The sequence below is a fragment of the Schistocerca americana genome, chromosome 1 (assembly GCF_021461395.2).
Source record: "Schistocerca americana isolate TAMUIC-IGC-003095 chromosome 1, iqSchAmer2.1, whole genome shotgun sequence".
NCBI lineage: Eukaryota > Metazoa > Arthropoda > Insecta > Orthoptera > Acrididae > Schistocerca > Schistocerca americana.
In genome coordinates, this window is record NC_060119.1 from 416,736,109 (window position 1) to 416,756,247 (window position 20,139).

General features: G+C 49.5%; 5 pseudogenes; all 5 read left to right on the forward strand.

Moving 5' to 3' along the window:
- Positions 1-3,069: 3,069 nt before the first annotated feature.
- LOC124553854 lies at positions 3,070-3,282 on the forward strand (annotated as a pseudogene).
- A 3,256-nt stretch (positions 3,283-6,538) lies between these two features.
- Positions 6,539-6,751, forward strand: LOC124554030 (annotated as a pseudogene).
- A 3,261-nt stretch (positions 6,752-10,012) lies between these two features.
- Positions 10,013-10,225, forward strand: LOC124554037 (annotated as a pseudogene).
- Positions 10,226-13,491: 3,266 nt separating this feature from the next.
- LOC124554049 lies at positions 13,492-13,704 on the forward strand (annotated as a pseudogene).
- A 3,271-nt stretch (positions 13,705-16,975) lies between these two features.
- On the forward strand, positions 16,976-17,188 carry LOC124553739 (annotated as a pseudogene).
- Positions 17,189-20,139: the final 2,951 nt, after the last annotated feature.

Consider the following 20,139-nt stretch of genomic DNA (forward strand, 5'->3'; position numbering starts at 1 on the left):
CAGCCGCATTACGCTAGGCTGGTAATTTATGGTGGCACAGGACAGTGCCTTCGGATGCCTCGTTAGCGTCTCTTATGGTCCTATCGCAGAAAATTTTAATAATATTTTTTGGAGTTATAACCTTAGCTCCTCGCGAACGTCGTCGTCGTCGCCGCCGCACGCACGCAGAATACGTGGTACACACGCACACACACATATACAGTAGGCGGTGGACGATGTAAGCACTCGGCTAGGTGTAGCTCGCGCCAGTATAGCTCGCGCCGGCCTGGCGCTGCTGTGGGGCGGCCTCACGGCTTCTCCACTGGCCTGGCAGCTAGCGGCGTTCAAATGGGAGTCGCAGTTTACTCCTCGACATGGAGGGTGGTACTGGGCTGTTGACGAGTGCTCTCGTATTTTGTCGTTCCCTCCGGCACTTGCTTTTGCGATGTTTTCGACGGTCGCCTGTTGCCATATCGGCCCGCACCACCGTGTGTGACCCCCACATGTGGAGCGTACATGCTGCAAGCATTTAGGCCCTGACACTGCGGTTTTTCATCTCTGGCGGTACTCCGCAATGATACCGCCCTTCGATTGTGCCATTCCAGCACTAATTGAAGTGCTAGGTTTTCCGGCCTGTTAGGAGACCACTTCTGCAAAATGTGCGAGGAGATTTTTGCTGGTTGCGAGCTACCCGCCGATTTTCTAGCTGTATGTATTGCCCTTAATCCAAAGGTCACAGGCGACTGTCGGGCTAGAGACATACGTCCCATCACCGTTCTTAACACTGTTTATAAGTTGGTGGCACGAAGTGTGGCTTCACGTCTTAAACAGGTAACGAATAAGGTACTTTGTCCCACTCAATCATGTGGCGTTTCGAATCGAACCACCTTCACCACTGCTTCTATATACCGTGATGCTGTCTTACTCACCCACCGCCGACGCTCGAACCCCGGCTGCAATTGATCCCTAGATTTCGCCGGTGCCTTTGATAGGGTGTCCCATCCTTACCTGCTGGCCGTTATGTCGCGGATGGGTTTCGGGGAGCACTTCATAAGAGTCATCCGGCACTTCTTGGATGGAGCAAATTCCACAATCATTGTGAACGGCTGCAGATCACGACCAGTTCCCATCAGATGATCAGTTCGACAAGGGTGTCCCTTGTCAGTGTATTTTATCGCTTTGGACCCCGTGCTGCGTGACATCGGACGGATGGTCGATGGTGTTCCTTTCCCAGGCGTCACCTTCCGCAGTGCGGCATACGCGGATGGTGTAGGTGTGTTTGTAGCAAACGCCAGGGACATCGATTCAGTTCGCCGAGTCCTCCACGTTTATGAACGAGCATCCGGTGCCATTTTAAAATCCAACAAAATGGTGCTAATCCCACTAGGACCACGATCATTGACCATCGAGCGCCCATGGTTCCGGATTGTAGGGGATCAACGTATCTTGGGTCTTGAGGTGACTGCCTGTCCGCAGCGCATGTTAACACTCACGTGCAGGCGGATTCTCACGCGCATCAGAGGACTTTGCGTGAGTCACACTGATCGACGAGTCGACCTCCATCAACGAATCCAACTGATTAATACTTACATCCTATAACGGGCATGGTATGTAGCACAACTCCTTACGCTACCGAAACAAACCAGCAGAGCCATCTCACAAACAGTATATTGCCTGTTGTGGCGGCATGCACTATTCAAAGTTGATGCACAGACTTGTACACTGCCAAAGGTCGATGGTGGCCTTGGACTCATTGACTTTCCCCGCAAATGTGCGGCAATCCTGATTCACCGTATCGCCACTTTGCGTGAGATTGACCCAGGTGGGACAACAGCGGTGCTTTTCGACCGTTATCGCCCACAATCGGCGCGTGAACCAGTATGTTTGACACATATTACATTCCGGATGACGGCAGTCAAGGTCTATTACCTCAATCAAAGTTACGTCCTAACAGTGGCCACCGACAAGGCACGCACATCGAAGCGCCTTTACTAGGCGCTTCGAGAGCCAGCCCACACCACATAAATTGGAGGACAGACGACCGTCGGTCATCTGGCACCAAGCTTGGGCTAATATCAACCACCCAGCCCTCCCCACAGAAGTTTCAGCGCTATGGTATCGCGTTGTAAACAATTTAATACCCACTAATCATCGCTTGGCGGCCATCCGCCTATGGCCCTCGGCTGCTTGCGGCCGATGTGGTGACGTAGACACCAGAGAGCATCGTCTCTTATGCCCTCACGTCACAGAAGTGTGGGACCTTGCACGTGTGCTATTAGCGCTGATCGGTGGGACTACACTGGACTATGTGCCAATCGACTGGTTCCTTACCCCTGATATTCAGACCAACCCCCGAAAACGACATAACGCAGTGGTGTGGCTCTTGGGCCACACCATTTTCACGATCTATGACCTTTGCCTCACCGATGCTGTCTCTTTCATGGACTACCTTTGGAGCCAGCATCGCCAGGCGGAATGTGACCGGAAATATACCATTACTTTTGCAAGATTTCTTAAAGTTGCAATGGTTCATGGTTATCAAAAGGTGTTCCAGGCTGAGTAAGGCACCTCGTATAAGAATTGCCTGAGTGTACCCCTGGATCTTTGTCACTCGGACTTTCAAACTACTCTTGACTTAACCATACCCCAGGTTTGATATTGGCCTTCTGGGCCTCACTAGAGTAGACTGTTCTATGATACTGATAATATGGAAATTGGTAACATGGAAATTGTGTGAACGTTGTATGAAAAATTATTGGAAAATTGGAAAACACGTAATCTATCTTAGAGGATTATTACTTCGTTAATTCTATGGGCTATGGGTTTATCTCGCCAGTTTCGTTTGAGTGTGCTACCGTCGCTGTTTTTTTTTTGCCTTCATTTCTGTCTTTATTTATTTCTTTCTATTTAGTTTTTAACATCATCACTTGCCTCACACCTGCAGAGGGAAGTGTGTTTCTGAGGAGTGTGTCGTCGCCCCCTGAGGCATAGCAGAGTATGCCTCCGCTTTTATTTTCGGTTTATGGCAATAAGTCTTGCTGCTAACAACACCCTGCTTTACGTGCTGCGTCGACACTAGAGGATGGCGGCATTTTTGGAGAGGAAAAGGTAGGGCTATAGGGGAGGTAGGAGGGAAAAAAAGTGTAGTACCTGTTCTTATCAGCTTAATATCTGATACGTCCTGCATTGCACGACCAGAATATTAAACTAATTTTTGGCTTATGACGGAGTGCTAGGGGCTTGCTCCACCTCTGTCGCGGGTTGGCCCGGCATTGCAGTACCGTCGGGATCGGCCCACCTAAAATTAATTAAAACACAGCCTGAAATGGGTTAACATTCTGCAGTGATCAGATATTCCGCTGGTAGCAAAACTTGTCGTAGTTGTTGATGTGCCCAGTAGTTAGTTGCTTACACACCACGATTTCTTTTAATTAATTTAAGATTATCTTAAGAATTTTTTTTTTTTGCGGTTAGCCGGACCGCACTTGCAGCCGCATTACGCTAGGCTGGTAATTTATGGTGGCACAGGACAGTGCCTTCGGATGCCTCGTTAGCGTCTCTTATGGTCCTATCGCAGAAAATTTTAATAATATTTTTTGGAGTTATAACCTTAGCTCCTCGCGAACGTCGTCGTCGTCGCCGCCGCACGCACGCAGAATACGTGGTACACACGCACACACACATATACAGTAGGCGGTGGACGATGTAAGCACTCGGCTAGGTGTAGCTCGCGCCAGTATAGCTCGCGCCGGCCTGGCGCTGCTGTGGGGCGGCCTCACGGCTTCTCCACTGGCCTGGCAGCTAGCGGCGTTCAAATGGGAGTCGCAGTTTACTCCTCGACATGGAGGGTGGTACTGGGCTGTTGACGAGTGCTCTCGTATTTTGTCGTTCCCTCCGGCACTTGCTTTTGCGATGTTTTCGACGGTCGCCTGTTGCCATATCGGCCCGCACCACCCTGTGTGACCCCCACATGTGGAGCGTACATGCTGCAAGCATTTAGGCCCTGACACTGCGGTTTTTCATCTCTGGCGGTACTCCGCAATGATACCGCCCTTCGATTGTGCCATTCCAGCACTAATTGAAGTGCTAGGTTTTCCGGCCTGTTAGGAGACCACTTCTGCAAAATGTGCGAGGAGATTTTTGCTGGTTGCGAGCTACCCGCCGATTTTCTAGCTGTATGTATTGCCCTTAATCCAAAGGTCGCAGGCGACTGTCGGGCTAGAGACATACGTCCCATCACCGTTCTTAACACTGTTTATAAGTTGGTGGCACGAAGTGTGGCTTCACGTCTTAAACAGGTAACGAATAAGGTACTTTGTCCCACTCAATCATGTGGCGTTTCGAATCGAACCACCTTCACCACTGCTTCTATATACCGTGATGCTGTCTTACTCACCCACCGCCGACGCTCGAACCCCGGCTGCAATTGATCCCTAGATTTCGCCGGTGCCTTCGATAGGGTGTCCCATCCTTACCTGCTGGCCGTTATGTCGCGGATGGGTTTCGGGGAGCACTTCATAAGAGTCATCCGGCACTTCTTGGATGGAGCAAATTCCACAATCATTGTGAACGGCTGCAGATCACGACCAGTTCCCATCAGATGATCAGTTCGACAAGGGTGTCCCTTGTCAGTGTATTTTATCGCTTTGGACCCCGTGCTGCGTGACATCGGACGGATGGTCGATGGTGTTCCTTTCCCAGGCGTCACCTTCCGCAGTGCGGCATACGCGGATGGTGTAGGTGTGTTTGTAGCAAACGCCAGGGACATCGATTCAGTTCGCCGAGTCCTCCACGTTTATGAACGAGCATCCGGTGCCATTTTAAAATCCAACAAAATGGTGCTAATCCCACTAGGACCACGATCATTGACCATCGAGCGCCCATGGTTCCGGATTGTAGGGGATCAACGTATCTTGGGTCTTGAGGTGACTGCCTGTCCGCAGCGCATGTTAACACTCACGTGCAGGCGGATTCTCACGCGCATCAGAGGACTTTGCGTGAGTCACATTGATCGACGAGTCGACCTCCATCAACGAATCCAACTGATTAATACTTACATCCTATAACGGGCATGGTATGTAGCACAACTCCTTACGCTACCGAAACAAACCAGCAGAGCCATCTCACAAACAGTATATTGCCTGTTGTGGCGGCATGCACTATTCAAAGTTGATGCACAGACTTGTACACTGCCAAAGGTCGATGGTGGCCTTGGACTCATTGACTTTCCCCGCAAATGTGCGGCAATCCTGATTCACCGTATCGCCACTTTGCGTGAGATTGACCCAGGTGGGACAACAGCGGTGCTTTTCGACCGTTATCGCCCACAATCGGCGCGTGAACCAGTATGTTTGACACATATTACATTCCGGATGACGGCAGTCAAGGTCTGTTACCTCAATCAAAGTTACGTCCTAACAGTTGCCACCGACAAGGCACGCACATCGAAGCGCCTTTACTAGGCGCTTCGAGAGCCAGCCCACACCACATAAATTGGAGGACAGACGACCGTCGGTCATCTGGCACCAAGCTTGGGCTAATATCAACCACCCAGCCCTCCCCACAGAAGTTTCAGCGCTATGGTATCGCGTTGTAAACAATTTAATACCCACTAATCATCGCTTGGCGGCCATCCGCCTATGGCCCTCGGCTGCTTGCGGCCGATGTGGTGACGTAGACACCAGAGAGCATCGTCTCTTATGCCCTCACGTCACAGAAGTGTGGGACCTTGCACGTGTGCTATTAGCGCTGATCGGTGGGACTACACTGGACTATGTGCCAATCGACTGGTTCCTTACCCCTGATATTCAGACCAACCCCCGAAAACGACATAACGCAGTGGTGTGGCTCTTGGGCCACACCATTTTCACGATCTATGACCTTTGCCTCACCGATGCTGTCTCTTTCATGGACTACCTTTGGAGCCAGCATCGCCAGGCGGAATGTGACCGGAAATATACCATTACTTTTGCAAGATTTCTTAAAGTTGCAATGGTTCATGGTTATCAAAAGGTGTTCCAGGCTGAGTAAGGCACCTCGTATAAGAATTGCCTGAGTGTACCCCTGGATCTTTGTCACTCGGACTTTCAAACTACTCTTGACTTAACCATACCCCAGGTTTGATATTGGCCTTCTGGGCCTCACTAGAGTAGACTGTTCTATGATACTGATAATATGGAAATTGGTAACATGGAAATTGTGTGAACGTTGTATGAAAAATTATTGGAAAATTGGAAAACACATAATCTATCTTAGAGGAATATTACTTCGTTAATTCTATGGGCTATGGGATTATCTCGCCAGTTTCGTTTGAGTGTGCTACCGTCGCTGTTTTTTTTTTTTGCCTTCATTTCTGTCTTTATTTATTTCTTTCTATTTAGTTTTTAACATCATCACTTGCCTCACACCTGCAGAGGGAAGTGTGTTTCTGAGGAGTGTGTCGTCGCCCCCTGAGGCATAGCAGAGTATGCCTCCGCTTTTATTTTCGGTTTATGGCAATAAGTCTTGCTGCTAACAACACCCTGCTTTACGTGCTGCGTCGACACTAGAGGATGGCGGCATTTTTGGAGAGGAAAAGGTAGGGCTATAGGGGAGGTAGGAGGGCAAAAAAATTTTGTACCTGTTCTTATCAGCTTAATATCTGATACGTCCTGCATTGCACGACCAGAATATTAAACTAATTTTTGGCTTATGACGGAGTGCTAGGGGCTTGCTCCACCTCTGTCGCGGGTTGGCCCGGCATTGCAGTACCGTCGGGATCGGCCCACCTAAAATTAATTAAAACACAGCCTGAAATGGGTTAACATTCTGCAGTAATCAGATATTCCTCTGGTAGCAAAACTTGTCGTAGTTGTTGATGTGCCCAGTAGTTAGTTGCTTACACACCACGATTTCTTTTAATTAATTTAAGATTATCTTAAGAATTTTTTTTTTTTTGCGGTTAGCCGGACCGCACTTGCAGCCGCATTACGCTAGCTGGTAATTTATGGTGGCACAGGACAGTGGCTTCGGATGCCTCGTTAGCGTCTCTTATGGTCCTATCGCAGATAATTTTAATAATATTTTTTGGAGTTATAACCTTAGCTCCTCGCGAACGTCGTCGTCGTCGTCGTCGCCGCCGCACGCACGCAGAATACGTGGTACACACGCACACACACATATACAGTAGGCGGTGGACGATGTAAGCACTCGGCTAGGTGTAGCTCGCGCCAGTATAGCTCGCGCCGGCCTGGCGCTGCTGTGGGGCGGCCTCACGGCTTCTCCACTGGCCTGGCAGCTAGCGGCGTTCAAATGGGAGTCGCAGTTTACTCCTCGACATGGAGGGTGGTACTGGGCTGTTGACGAGTGCTCTCGTATTTTGTCGTTCCCTCCGGCACTTGCTTTTGCGATGTTTTCGACGGTCGCCTGTTGCCATATCGGCCCGCACCACCGTGTGTGACCCCCACATGTGGAGCGTACATGCTGCAAGCATTTAGGCCCTGACACTGCGGTTTTTCATCTCTGGCGGTACTCCGCAATGATACCGCCCTTCGATTGTGCCATTCCAGCACTAATTGAAGTGCTAGGTTTTCCGGCCTGTTAGGAGACCACTTCTGCAAAATGTGCGAGGAGATTTTTGCTGGTTGCGAGCTACCCGCCGATTTTCTAGCTGTATGTATTGCCCTTAATCCAAAGGTCACAGGCGACTGTCGGGCTAGAGACATACGTCCCATCACCGTTCTTAACACTGTTTATAAGTTGGTGGCACGAAGTGTGGCTTCACGTCTTAAACAGGTAACGAATAAGGTACTTTGTCCCACTCAATCATGTGGCGTTTCGAATCGAACCACCTTCACCACTGCTTCTATATACCGTGATGCTGTCTTACTCACCCACCGCCGACGCTCGAACCCCGGCTGCAATTGATCCCTAGATTTCGCCGGTGCCTTCGATAGGGTGTCCCATCCTTACCTGCTGGCCGTTATGTCGCGGATGGGTTTCGGGGAGCACTTCATAAGAGTCATCCGGCACTTCTTGGATGGAGCAAATTCCACAATCATTGTGAACGGCTGCAGATCACGACCAGTTCCCATCAGATGATCAGTTCGACAAGGGTGTCCCTTGTCAGTGTATTTTATCGCTTTGGACCCCGTGCTGCGTGACATCGGACGGATGGTCGATGGTGTTCCTTTCCCAGGCGTCACCTTCCGCAGTGCGGCATACGCGGATGGTGTAGGTGTGTTTGTAGCAAACGCCAGGGACATCGATTCAGTTCGCCGAGTCCTCCACGTTTATGAACGAGCATCCGGTGCCATTTTAAAATCCAACAAAATGGTACTAATCCCACTAGGACCACGATCATTGACCATCGAGCGCCCATGGTTCCGGATTGTAGGGGATCAACGTATCTTGGGTCTTGAGGTGACTGCCTGTCCACAGCGCATGTTAACACTCACGTGCAGGCGGATTCTCACGCGCATCAGAGGACTTTGCGTGAGTCACACTGATCGACGAGTCGACCTCCATCAACGAATCCAACTGATTAATACTTACATCCTATAACGGGCATGGTATGTAGCACAACTCCTTACGCTACCGAAACAAACCAGCAGAATCATCTCACAAACAGTATATTGCCTGTTGTGGCGGCATGCACTATTCAAAGTTGATGCACAGACTTGTACACTGCCAAAGGTCGATGGTGGCCTTGGACTCATTGACTTTCCCCGCAAATGTGCGGCAATCCTGATTCACCGTATCGCCACTTTGCGTGAGATTGACCCAGGTGGGACAACAGCGGTGCTTTTCGACCGTTATCGCCCACAATCGGCGCGTGAACCAGTATGTTTGACACATATTACATTCCGGATGACGGCAGTCAAGGTCTATTACCTCAATCAAAGTTACGTCCTAACAGTGGCCACCGACAAGGCACGCACATCGAAGCGCCTTTACTAGGCGCTTCGAGAGCCAGCCCACACCACATAAATTGGAGGACAGACGACCGTCGGTCATCTGGCACCAAGCTTGGGCTAATATCAACCACCCAGCCCTCCCCACAGAAGTTTCAGCGCTATGGTATCGCGTTGTAAACAATTTAATACCCACTAATCATCGCTTGGCGGCCATCCGCCTATGGCCCTCGGCTGCTTGCGGCCGATGTGGTGACGTAGACACCAGAGAGCATCGTCTCTTATGCCCTCACGTCACAGAAGTGTGGGACCTTGCACGTGTGCTATTAGCGCTGATCGGTGGGACTACACTGGACTATGTGCCAATCGACTGGTTCCTTACCCCTGATATTCAGACCAACCCCCGAAAACGACATAACGCAGTGGTGTGGCTCTTGGGCCACACCATTTTCACGATCTATGACCTTTGCCTCACCGATGCTGTCTCTTTCATGGACTACCTTTGGAGCCAGCATCGCCAGGCGGAATGTGACCGGAAATATACCGTTACTTTTGCAAGATTTCTTAAAGTTGCAATGGTTCATGGTTATCAAAAGGTGTTCCAGGCTGAGTAAGGCACCTCGTATAAGAATTGCCTGAGTGTACCCCTGGATCTTTGTCACTCGGACTTTCAAACTACTCTTGACTTAACCATACCCCAGGTTTGATATTGGCCTTCTGGGCCTCACTAGAGTAGACTGTTCTATGATACTGATAATATGGAAATTGGTAACATGGAAATTGTGTGAACGTTGTATGAAAAATTATTGGAAAATTGGAAAACACATAATCTATCTTAGAGGATTATTACTTCGTTAATTCTATGGGCTATGGGATTATCTCGCCAGTTTCGTTTGAGTGTGCTACCGTCGCTGTTTTTTTTTTTGCCTTCATTTCTGTCTTTATTTATTTCTTTCTATTTAGTTTTTAACATCATCACTTGCCTCACACCTGCAGAGGGAAGTGTGTTTCTGAGGAGTGTGTCGTCGCCCCCTGAGGCATAGCAGAGTATGCCTCCGCTTTTATTTTCGGTTTATGGCAATAAGTCTTGCTGCTAACAACACCCTGCTTTACGTGCTGCGTCGACACTAGAGGATGGCGGCATTTTTGGAGAGGAAAAGGTAGGGCTATAGGGGAGGTAGGAGGGCAAAAAAATTTTGTACCTGTTCTTATCAGCTTAATATCTGATACGTCCTGCATTGCACGACCAGAATATTAAACTCATTTTTGGCTTATGACGGAGTGCTAGGGGCTTGCTCCACCTCTGTCGCGGGTTGGCTCGGCATTGCAGTACCGTCGGGATCGGCCCACCTAATATTAATTAAAACACAGCCTGAAATGGGTTAACATTCTGCAGTGATCAGATATTCCGCTGGTAGCAAAACTTGTCGTAGTTGTTGATGTGCCCAGTAGTTAGTTGCTTACACACCACGATTTCTTTTAATTAATTTAAGATTATCTTAAGAATTTTTTTTTTTTTTTTTTTTTTTTGCGGTTAGCCGGACCGCACTTGCAGTTGCATTACGCTAGCTGGTAATTTATGGTGGCACAGGACAGTGCCTTCGGATGCCTCGTTAGCGTCTCTTATGGTCCTATCGCAGATAATTTTAATAATATTTTTTGGAGTTATAACCTTAGCTCCTCGCGAACGTCGTCGTCGTCGCCGCCGCACGCACGCAGAATACGTGGTACACACGCACACACACATATACAGTAGGCGGTGGACGATGTAAGCACTCGGCTAGGTGTAGCTCGCGCCAGTATAGCTCGCGCCGGCCTGGCGCTGCTGTGGGGCGGCCTCACGGCTTCTCCACTGGCCTGGCAGCTAGCGGCGTTCAAATGGGAGTCGCAGTTTACTCCTCGACATGGAGGGTGGTACTGGGCTGTTGACGAGTGCTCTCGTATTTTGTCGTTCCCTCCGGCACTTGCTTTTGCGATGTTTTCGACGGTCGCCTGTTGCCATATCGGCCCGCACCACCGTGTGTGACCCCCACATGTGGAGCGTACATGCTGCAAGCATTTAGGCCCTGACACTGCGGTTTTTCATCTCTGGCGGTACTCCGCAATGATACCGCCCTTCGATTGTGCCATTCCAGCACTAATTGAAGTGCTAGGTTTTCCGGCCTGTTAGGAGACCACTTCTGCAAAATGTGCGAGGAGATTTTTGCTGGTTGCGAGCTACCCGCCGATTTTCTAGCTGTATGTATTGCCCTTAATCCAAAGGTCACAGGCGACTGTCGGGCTAGAGACATACGTCCCATCACCGTTCTTAACACTGTTTATAAGTTGGTGGCACGAAGTGTGGCTTCACGTCTTAAACAGGTAACGAATAAGGTACTTTGTCCCACTCAATCATGTGGCGTTTCGAATCGAACCACCTTCACCACTGCTTCTATATACCGTGATGCTGTCTTACTCACCCACCGCCGACGCTCGAACCCCGGCTGCAATTGATCCCTAGATTTCGCCGGTGCCTTCGATAGGGTGTCCCATCCTTACCTGCTGGCCGTTATGTCGCGGATGGGTTTCGGGGAGCACTTCATAAGAGTCATCCGGCACTTCTTGGATGGAGCAAATTCCACAATCATTGTGAACGGCTGCAGATCACGACCAGTTCCCATCAGATGATCAGTTCGACAAGGGTGTCCCTTGTCAGTGTATTTTATCGCTTTGGACCCCGTGCTGCGTGACATCGGACGGATGGTCGATGGTGTTCCTTTCCCAGGCGTCACCTTCCGCAGTGCGGCATACGCGGATGGTGTAGGTGTGTTTGTAGCAAACGCCAGGGACATCGATTCAGTTCGCCGAGTCCTCCACGTTTATGAACGAGCATCCGGTGCCATTTTAAAATCCAACAAAATGGTGCTAATCCCACTAGGACCACGATCATTGACCATCGAGCGCCCATGGTTCCGGATTGTAGGGGATCAACGTATCTTGGGTCTTGAGGTGACTGCCTGTCCACAGCGCATGTTAACACTCACGTGCAGGCGGATTCTCACGCGCATCAGAGGACTTTGCGTGAGTCACACTGATCGACGAGTCGACCTCCATCAACGAATCCAACTGATTAATACTTACATCCTATAACGGGCATGGTATGTAGCACAACTCCTTACGCTACCGAAACAAACCAGCAGAGCCATCTCACAAACAGTATATTGCCTGTTGTGGCGGCATGCACTATTCAAAGTTGATGCACAGACTTGTACACTGCCAAAGGTCGATGGTGGCCTTGGACTCATTAACTTTCCCCGCAAATGTGCGGCAATCCTGATTCACCGTATCGCCACTTTGCGTGAGATTGACCCAGGTGGGACAACAGCGGTGCTTTTCGACCGTTATCGCCCACAATCGGCGCGTGAACCAGTATGTTTGACACATATTACATTCTGGATGACGGCAGTCAAGGTCTATTACCTCAATCAAAGTTACGTCCTAACAGTGGCCACCGACAAGGCACGCACATCGAAGCGCCTTTACTAGGCGCTTCGAGAGCCAGCCCACACCACATAAATTGGAGGACAGACGACCGTCGGTCATCTGGCACCAAGCTTGGGCTAATATCAACCACCCAGCCCTCCCCACAGAAGTTTCAGCGCTATGGTATCGCGTTGTAAACAATTTAATACCCACTAATAATCGCTTGGCGGCCATCCGCCTATGGCCCTCGGCTGCTTGCGGCCGATGTGGTGACGTAGACACCAGAGAGCATCGTCTCTTATGCCCTCACGTCACAGAAGTGTGGGACCTTGCACGTGTGCTATTAGCGCTGATCGGTGGGACTACACTGGACTATGTGCCAATCGACTGGTTCCTTACCCCTGATATTCAGACCAACCCCCGAAAACGACATAACGCAGTGGTGTGGCTCTTGGGCCACACCATTTTCACGATCTATGACCTTTGCCTCACCGATGCTGTCTCTTTCATGGACTACCTTTGGAGCCAGCATCGCCAGGCGGAATGTGACCGGAAATATACCATTACTTTTGCAAGATTTCTTAAAGTTGCAATGGTTCATGGTTATCAAAAGGTGTTCCAGGCTGAGTAAGGCACCTCGTATAAGAATTGCCTGAGTGTACCCCTGGATCTTTGTCACTCGGACTTTCAAACTACTCTTGACTTAACCATACCCCAGGTTTGATATTGGCCTTCTGGGCCTCACTAGAGTAGACTGTTCTATGATACTGATAATATGGAAATTGGTAACATGGAAATTGTGTGAACGTTGTATGAAAAATTATTGGAAAATTGGAAAACACATAATCTATCTTAGAGGATTATTACTTCGTTAATTCTATGGGCTATGGGATTATCTCGCCAGTTTCGTTTGAGTGTGCTACCGTCGCTGTTTTTTTTTTTGCCTTCATTTCTGTCTTTATTTATTTCTTTCTATTTAGTTTTTAACATCATCACTTGCCTCACACCTGCAGAGGGAAGTGTGTTTCTGAGGAGTGTGTCGTCGCCCCCTGAGGCATAGCAGAGTATGCCTCCGCTTTTATTTTCAGTTTATGGCAATAAGTCTTGCTGCTAACAACACCCTGCTTTACGTGCTGCGTCGACACTAGAGGATGGCGGCATTTTTGGAGAGGAAAAGGTAGGGCTATAGGGGAGGTAGGAGGGCAAAAAAATTTTGTACCTGTTCTTATCAGCTTAATATCTGATACGTCCTGCATTGCACAACCAGAATATTAAACTAATTTTTGGCTTATGACGGAGTGCTAGGGGCTTGCTCCACCTCTGTCGCGGGTTGGCCCGGCATTGCAGTACCGTCGGGATCGGCCCACCTAAAATTAATTAAAACACAGCCTGAAATGGGTTAACATTCTGCAGTGATCAGATATTCCTCTGGTAGCAAAACTTGTCGTAGTTGTTGATGTGCCCAGTAGTTAGTTGCTTACACACCACGATTTCTTTTAATTAATTTAAGATTATCTTAAGATTTTTTTTTTTTTTTTTTTTTTTTTGCGGTTAGCCGGACCGCACTTGCAGTTGCATTACGCTAGGCTGGTAATTTATGGTGGCACAGGACAGTGCCTTCGGATGCCTCGTTAGCGTCTCTTATGGTCCTATCGCAGATAATTTTAATAATATTTTTTGGAGTTATAACCTTAGCTCCTCGCGAACGTCGTCGTCGTCGTCGCCGCCGCACGCACGCAGAATACGTGGTACACACGCACACACACATATACAGTAGGCGGTGGACGATGTAAGCACTCGGCTAGGTGTAGCTCGCGCCAGTATAGCTCGCGCCGGCCTGGCGCTGCTGTGGGGCGGCCTCACGGCTTCTCCACTGGCCTGGCAGCTAGCGGCGTTCAAATGGGAGTCGCAGTTTACTCCTCGACATGGAGGGTGGTACTGGGCTGTTGACGAGTGCTCTCGTATTTTGTCGTTCCCTCCGGCACTTGCTTTTGCGATGTTTTCGACGGTCGCCTGTTGCCATATCGGCCCGCACCACCGTGTGTGACCCCCACATGTGGAGCGTACATGCTGCAAGCATTTAGGCCCTGACACTGCGGTTTTTCATCTCTGGCGGTACTCCGCAATGATACCGCCCTTCGATTGTGCCATTCCAGCACTAATTGAAGTGCTAGGTTTTCCGGCCTGTTAGGAGACCACTTCTGCAAAATGTGCGAGGAGATTTTTGCTGGTTGCGAGCTACCCGCCGATTTTCTAGCTGTATGTATTGCCCTTAATCCAAAGGTCACAGGCGACTGTCGGGCTAGAGACATACGTCCCATCACCGTTCTTAACACTGTTTATAAGTTGGTGGCACGAAGTGTGGCTTCACGTCTTAAACAGGTAACGAATAAGGTACTTTGTCCCACTCAATCATGTGGCGTTTCGAATCGAACCACCTTCACCACTGCTTCTATATACCGTGATGCTGTCTTACTCACCCACCGCCGACGCTCGAACCCCGGCTGCAATTGATCCCTAGATTTCGCCGGTGCCTTCGATAGGGTGTCCCATCCTTACCTGCTGGCCGTTATGTCGCGGATGGGTTTCGGGGAGCACTTCATAAGAGTCATCCGGCACTTCTTGGATGGAGCAAATTCCACAATCATTGTGAACGGCTGCAGATCACGACCAGTTCCCATCAGATGATCAGTTCGACAAGGGTGTCCCTTGTCAGTGTATTTTATCGCTTTGGACCCCGTGCTGCGTGACATCGGACGGATGGTCGATGGTGTTCCTTTCCCAGGCGTCACCTTCCGCAGTGCGGCATACGCGGATGGTGTAGGTGTGTTTGTAGCAAACGCCAGGGACATCGATTCAGTTCGCCGAGTCCTCCACGTTTATGAACGAGCATCCGGTGCCATTTTAAAATCCAACAAAATGGTGCTAATCCCACTAGGACCACGATCATTGACCATCGAGCGCCCATGGTTCCGGATTGTAGGGGATCAACGTATCTTGGGTCTTGAGGTGACTGCCTGTCCGCAGCGCATGTTAACACTCACGTGCAGGCGGATTCTCACGCGCATCAGAGGACTTTGCGTGAGTCACACTGATCGACGAGTCGACCTCCATCAACGAATCCAACTGATTAATACTTACATCCTATAACGGGCATGGTATGTAGCACAACTCCTTACGCTACCGAAACAAACCAGCAGAGCCATCTCACAAACAGTATATTGCCTGTTGTGGCGGCATGCACTATTCAAAGTTGATGCACAGACTTGTACACTGCCAAAGGTCGATGGTGGCCTTGGACTCATTGACTTTCCCCGCAAATGTGCGGCAATCCTGATTCACCGTATCGCCACTTTGCGTGAGATTGACCCAGGTGGGACAACAGCGGTGCTTTTCGACCGTTATCGCCCACAATCGGCGCGTGAACCAGTATGTTTGACACATATTACATTCTGGATGACGGCAGTCAAGGTCTATTACCTCAATCAAAGTTACGTCCTAACAGTGGCCACCGACAAGGCACGCACATCGAAGCGCCTTTACTAGGCGCTTCGAGAGCCAGCCCACACCACATAAATTGGAGGACAGGCGACCGTCGGTCATCTGGCACCAAGCTTGGGCTAATATCAACCACCCAGCCCTCCCCACAGAAGTTTCAGCGCTATGGTATCGCGTTGTAAACAATTTAATACCCACTAATCATCGCTTGGCGGCCATCCGCCTATGGCCCTCGGCTGCTTGCGGCCGATGTGGTGACGTAGACACCAGAGAGCATCGTCTCTTATGCCCTCACGTCACAGAAGTGTGGGAACTTGCACGTGTGCTATTAGCGCTGATCGGTGGGACTACACTGGACTATGTGCCAATCGACTGGTTCCTTACCCCTGATATTCAGACCAACCCCCGAAAACGACATAACGCAGTGGTGTGGCTCTTGGGCCACACCATTTTCACGATCTATGACCTTTGCCTCACCGATGCTGTCTCTTTCATGGACTACCTTTGGAGCCAGCATCGCCAGGCGGAATGTGACCGGAAATATACCATTACTTTTGCAAGATTTCTTAAAGTTGCAATGGTTCATGGTTATCAAAAGGTGTTCCAGGCTGAGTAAGGCACCTCGTATAAGAATTGCCTGAGTGTACCCCTGGATCTTTGTCACTCGGACTTTCAAACTACTCTTGACTTAACCAAACCCCAGGTTTGATATTGGCCTTCTGGGCATCACTAGAGTAGACTGTTCTATGATACTGATAATATGGAAATTGGTAACATGGAAATTGTGTGAACGTTGTATGAAAAATTATTGGAAAATTGGAAAACACATAATCTATCTTAGAGGATTATTACTTCGTTAATTCTATGGGCTATGGGATTATCTCGCCAGTTTCGTTTGAGTGTGCTACCGTCGCTGTTTTTTTTTTTTGCCTTCATTTCTGTCTTTATTTATTTCTTTCTATTTAGTTTTTAACATCATCACTTGCCTCACACCTGCAGAGGGAAGTGTGTTTCTGAGGAGTGTGTCGTCGCCCCCTGAGGCATAGCAGAGTATGCCTCCGCTTTTATTTTCGGTTTATGGCAATAAGTCTTGCTGCTAACAACACCCTGCTTTACGTGCTGCGTCGACACTAGAGGATGGCGGCATTTTTGGAGAGGAAAAGGTAGGGCTATAGGGGAGGTAGGAGGGAAAAAAAGTGTAGTATCTGTTCTTATCAGCTTAATATCTGATACGTCCTGCATTGCACGACCAGAATATTAAACTAATTTTTGGCTTATGACGGAGTGCTAGGGGCTTGCTCCACCTCTGTCGCGGGTTGGCCCGGCATTGCAGTACCGTCGGGATCGGCCCACCTAAAATTAATTAAAACACAGCCTGAAATGGGTTAACATTCTGCAGTGATCAGATATTCCTCTGGTAGCAAAACTTGTCGTAGTTGTTGATGTGCCCAGTAGTTAGTTGCTTACACACCACGATTTCTTTTAATTAATTTAAGATTATCTTAAGAATTTTTTTTTTTTTTTTTTTTTTTTGCGGTTAGCCGGACCGCACTTGCAGTTGCATTACGCTAGGCTGGTAATTTATGGTGGCACAGGACAGTGCCTTCGGATGCCTCGTTAGCGTCTCTTATGGTCCTATCGCGTATAATTTTAATAATATTTTTTGGAGTTATAACCTTAGCTCCTCGCGAACGTCGTCGTCGTCATCGTCGCCGCCGCACGCACGCAGAATACGTGGTACACACGCACACACACATATAAAGTAGGCGGTGGACGATATAAGCACTCGGCTAGGTGTAGCTCGCGCCAGTATAGCTCGCGTCGGCCTGGCGCTGCTGTGGGGCGGCCTCACGGCTTCTCCACTGGCCTGGCAGCTAGCGGCGTTCAAATGGGAGTCGCAGTTTACTCCTCGACATGGAGGGTGGTACTGGGCTGTTGACGAGTGCTCTCGTATTTTGTCGTTCCCTCCGGCACTTGCTTTTGCGATGTTTTCGACGGTCGCCTGTTGCCATATCGGCCCGCACCACCGTGTGTGACCCCCACATGTGGAGCGTACATGCTGCAAGCATTTAGGCCCTGACACTGCGGTTTTTCATCTCTGGCGGTACTCCGCAATGATACCGCCCTTCGATTGTGCCATTCCAGCACTAATTGAAGTGCTAGGTTTTCCGGCCTGTTAGGAGACCACTTCTGCAAAATGTGCGAGGAGATTTTTGCTGGTTGCGAGCTACCCGCCGATTTTCTAGCTGTATGTATTGCCCTTAATCCAAAGGTCACAGGCGACTGTCGGGCTAGAGACATACGTCCCATCACCGTTCTTAACACTGTTTATAAGTTGGTGGCACGAAGTGTGGCTTCACGTCTTAAACAGGTAACGAATAAGGTACTTTGTCCCACTCAATCATGTGGCGTTTCGAATCGAACCACCTTCACCACTGCTTCTATATACCGTGATGCTGTCTTACTCACCCACCGCCGACGCTCGAACCCCGGCTGCAATTGATCCCTAGATTTCGCCGGTGCCTTCGATAGGGTGTCCCATCCTTACCTGCTGGCCGTTATGTCGCGGATGGGTTTCGGGGAGCACTTCATAAGAGTCATCCGGCACTTCTTGGATGGAGCAAATTCCACAATCATTGTGAACGGCTGCAGATCACGACCAGTTCCCATCAGATGATCAGTTCGACAAGGGTGTCCCTTGTCAGTGTATTTTATCGCTTTGGACCCCGTGCTGCGTGACATCGGACGGATGGTCGATGGTGTTCCTTTCCCAGGCGTCACCTTCCGCAGTGCGGCATACGCGGATGGTGTAGGTGTGTTTGTAGCAAACGCCAGGGACATCGATTCAGTTCGCCGAGTCCTCCACGTTTATGAACGAGCATCCGGTGCCATTTTAAAATCCAACAAAATGGTGCTAATCCCACTAGGACCACGATCATTGACCATCGAGCGCCCATGGTTCCGGATTGTAGGGGATCAACGTATCTTGGGTCTTGAGGTGACTGCCTGTCCGCAGCGCATGTTAACACTCACGTGCAGGCGGATTCTCACGCGCATCAGAGGACTTTGCGTGAGTCACACTGATCGACGACTCGACCTCCATCAACGAATCCAACTGATTAATACTTACATCCTATAACGGGCATGGTATGTAGCACAACTCCTTACGCTACCGAAACAAACCAGCAGAGCCATCTCACAAACAGTATATTGCCTGTTGTGGCGGCATGCACTATTCAAAGTTGATGCACAGACTTGTACACTGCCAAAGGTCGATGGTGGCCTTGGACTCATTGACTTTCCCCGCAAATGTGCGGCAATCCTGATTCACCGTATCGCCACTTTGCGTGAGATTGACCCAGGTGGGACAACAGCGGTGCTTTTCGACCGTTATCGCCCACAATCGGCGCGTGAACCAGTATGTTTGACACATATTACATTCCGGATGACGGCAGTCAAGGTCTATTACCTCAATCAAAGTTACGTCCTAACAGTGGCCACCGACAAGGCACGCACATCGAAGCGCCTTTACTAGGCGCTTCGAGAGCCAGCCCACACCACATAAATTGGAGGACAGACGACCGTCGGTCATCTGGCACCAAGCTTGGGCTAATATCAACCACCCAGCCCTCCCCACAGAAGTTTCAGCGCTATGGTATCGCGTTGTAAACAATTTAATACCCACTAATCATCGCTTGGCGGCCATCCGCCTATGGCCCTCGGCTGCTTGCGGCCGATGTGGTGACGTAGACACCAGAGAGCATCGTCTCTTATGCCCTCACGTCACAGAAGTGTGGGACCTTGCACGTGTGCTATTAGCGCTGATCGGTGGGACTACACTGGACTATGTGCCAATCGACTGGTTCCTTACCCCTGATATTCAGACCAACCCCCGAAAACGACATAACGCAGTGGTGTGGCTCTTGGGCCACACCATTTTCACGATCTATGACCTTTGCCTCACCGATGCTGTCTCTTTCATGGACTACCTTTGGAGCCAGCATCGCCAGGCGGAATGTGACCGGAAATATACCATTACTTTTGCAAGATTTCTTAAAGTTGCAATGGTTCATGGTTATCAAAAGGTGTTCCAGGCTGAGTAAGGCACCTCGTATAAGAATTGCCTGAGTGTACCCCTGGATCTTTGTCACTCGGACTTTCAAACTACTCTTGACTTAACCATACCCCAGGTTTGATATTGGCCTTCTGGGCATCACTAGAGTAGACTGTTCTATGATACTGATAATATGGAAATTGGTAACATGGAAATTGTGTGAACGTTGTATGAAAAATTATTGGAAAATTGGAA